Source organism: Aplysia californica, unplaced genomic scaffold, assembly GCF_000002075.1.
Source record: "Aplysia californica isolate F4 #8 unplaced genomic scaffold, AplCal3.0 scaffold00616, whole genome shotgun sequence".
NCBI classification, from domain to species: domain Eukaryota; kingdom Metazoa; phylum Mollusca; class Gastropoda; order Aplysiida; family Aplysiidae; genus Aplysia; species Aplysia californica.
In genome coordinates, this window is record NW_004797886.1 from 335490 (window position 1) to 338832 (window position 3343).

Below are 3343 nucleotides of genomic sequence, written 5' to 3' on the forward strand. Positions count from 1 at the left end.
GGGGGGGGGTCATATTCGCTGCACAAATATGGCTCATCGAAAAAAAAATCCTGAAGTCATTCCAATGCAAGACGAGAGCATTACAGTTTTGGGAACCAGTTTAATTTTTATGTGACAAAACACAACTCGGACACATAGCTGTCTCACTTGAAAAATAGATTTTGTGACATTTTATAAATTTATAGAAAGAGTACGGTGTGATTTTTGCCAAATACAGGGTGATGAAACCAAAATTTACAACTTTTTTTCGGAATATCTCTAACAAAAATTGTTTCAGAATGTTTTAATTTGAAACACACATAATTCATTCAAATAGAATGTGTTTGATAGAAAATTCATGAAGAAAAAACTTATTTTGAAAACGTATATGGCTTTAAGAAGAGAGCACCCTTAAACGCAAAGTGCTCACAATTTCTAAAAAAATCTTGTGAAGAAAGACTTTAAACGATTGGTTGTCTTTTCCCCCCTTTATTATCTTTTTAACGTTTACATTTTTCACGCCTGTAATGTTTAAACAACATTTCATTCCTTTTATGGGGTTAAAAAAAAACGAACGATTTCATTCTGAAATTCCTAAAAGTAGTGCTCTACATGTACATTTAAATGGACTTGACAAATTTTTAACTCGTCGTTCGAAATGTTTAATGGCCGCCGAACAATAAGAGCCCGCTAAATCATGTGTGTATAAATATAATAAAGCTACCAACACGGTACATAATATTCGGCATAGAGTGGCTTCTAGAGGCGATAGGGGATGGGGTGTCTAGCAGAGAGCTTTTTTTTTTTTTTACATATCCTGAAAAGTGAAAATGGGCTTTGAATTTAACTGAATGTTATATAGGATAATATGTTGACACTTTTCAAGACGATCGAGGAATCATAAACACATTGCCATGCTCTGATCCATGTTGTCTCGGCCTAGCGAACATGAAAATGGCACAGTCGAAGGTTAAGATCTGCCTTGAGAATGCAGACCATTGAGGTGTAGAGTTTTAAAGCCCTAGCTGCAGACAATGTCTACAGATAAACGTCTCATGGGATTCGACTACTGAAATCTGCTCCCTGGTGACGTTTAAAGGGTTGCGAATGGTGCGTGTTCGTCCTGAAATGGTCATTTTGCTTGACATTTTTCATTCTGATTCGCTATAGATTCAAACTGACAGAATTTTTCTTCTCATGACACAAAACAGGGTCTAGGGGGCATTTAAGAATTCTTTCCATGAGTGCTCGGAACTTACAAAATGTCAGGGATGATGAGTTGGTGGAGATGTAATATTCAATACAAAAAGCTCTCTGCTCTTTTCAAATTTAACCACGATCTCAACAGGCAAAGACAATCTGTGGAAAAAATATTAATTTGCAAACTTCTGTTGGTTTTTGAGATTGAAGTAGCTTGCGATATGGCGCGATCGTGTCAACTTTTAGCCTAAAGCGAACTGATAAGTCATGCTACAAAAATGAACGTCAAACAAATTCCTTTTGACCTCCAAATGTTGTGTTCAAATCTGACATGCAAAACTTTAGTATGGAGGAAAATATTGACAAACCAAGTTGTACCATTGTACAATTTTTGGTGGGTATTAACCTGTAGAATGTAACCGCTGGATGGTATTGGCAATTAGAGTGTATCAATATCGTTAAAAAGTGCGCTGCACTGATACTTTTTTTTCCCTTTCGAATGTATGCGGCTCTGTATAGATCTAATACGCGGTTTTCATACTACTTTTCGAAAGTGCACGGCTCTGATGCTTTCCCGTAATTTGTTACATGTAATAAGTGCAACAGTGGGCAGGGGAAGACGCCAAGGAGGCAAGAGGCTAGAGGCTGTGTACTGTGTGCAGGGGCGGTCGCCAACACGGAAAAATGCAAGCACCTACTTGACCAGGATAGTCTCCGTTGTTTGTTTGGGATTGGGGTTTTTTTCTTCTTTTTTTTCTTTTTTTTTTTTGGGGGGGGGGGGTTGCATTTTTTTCGACAGGAAAAAGAGGAGGGCTATAATGATTATAATAATTTCTGCGACAGAAAATTGTACCGCTGAGTACAAACGGATGTTTTATAACAACAATGAGAGGGCATTGTTAGACAGATTTCACCCCTTTTTTCGCGTTGAAATGTTCTATATTGACACTGAAAGCTCTTCCTGAGTGAGTGTAAATCCCTCCTCTACTCAAATAAATGTGTGGATGATTCAGAAGGCAAAACAGTAGACCCAGTAGGGAAAGGAAAGGATTAGAAGAAGAGGAAAAATTTAATATTAAAAAAGTAAACATTAAACACATATTTCTGGTCACACACACACGCGCACACAGAGCGAGAGAGAGGGAGAGAAAAGGAGGGGGGAGATGGAGAGAGAGAGAGAGAGAGAGAGAGAGAGAGAGAGAGGGGGGTGGTATAAAAGGAGCAGGAGTGTGAGAGAGAAGAGGGAAAGAAAAGAAGAGAAATAGAGAGAGGCAGTGTGACAGAGAGACAGGGAGACAGAGAGAGACAGAGAGAGACAGAGAGAGTCAGAGACAGAGAGAAACAGAGACACAGAGAGAGGGAGGGAGACAGAGAGAGACACACACACAGAAATAGAGAGAGAGAGAGAGGGGGAGAGGAGCGAAAGGGGATAGTTAGAGGGGATTGGGGGGAGGGGGGTATTTATTTAAGAAAAGTACAAGCTGAAAAAAGGGAGGAAAGGTAGGGGGGGGGATTATGGGGTTATTGAGTAGTTGAACAAGTCAGCGACGCACCCACTCAGAGAGGCGGACGCATCAAGGGAAACAATCGACTGTCTCAAGAGCCGGCACGCGGCCACTTTAGCGCTTGGGCAAGGCTCTGAATGGGGCAGGAAGAATCTTGTTTTGGCACTTCCGGTTACGGCGAAGATGGTTATCTCCCTTGGTCGTGACGTCGGCACTTGTTGTGGTGCATCATCTTTGCCTCATTAATACCGTATGAAGTGTAATGATGAAGTGTTTTCCAGCAGTCCAGATTTTCGCGGAAATACACGAGATTTAAAAGGAAATTAATTTTTTTTAAAGGTTGCCCTTCTAGTAAGCAGCTGAGTAAGTGAGATACATGATGGCTTTAAACGAACCGTCACATTTTATCCTTAACTTTTACGTGAATATAATATTTCAGAACCGATTCCCATGATGCTAACAAAAAATAAGTGATTCTATTATTACACTGTGAATTGTACCAAATATAGACTGCCAATTCTCTTAAAAATAGAAGTAGTCTTTGCTCATACTAATTGTGTATTAATTCCGTCACTCGCCAAAAATAGTATCAAATTCACATCTAAATAGATGTTGCCCCTAGTCTACTCGCTGAATTTTGCTTTTGTTCGGGGAGGGGG

General features: G+C 39.8%; 1 protein-coding gene across 1 annotated transcript in view; it reads right to left on the bottom strand.

The window, feature by feature from the left end:
- LOC101864327 (protein sine oculis) overlaps positions 1–3343 on the bottom strand; it is a gene marked incomplete at its 5' end in the record, with an annotated part of 63524 nt that overhangs the window by 40135 nt on the left and 20046 nt on the right.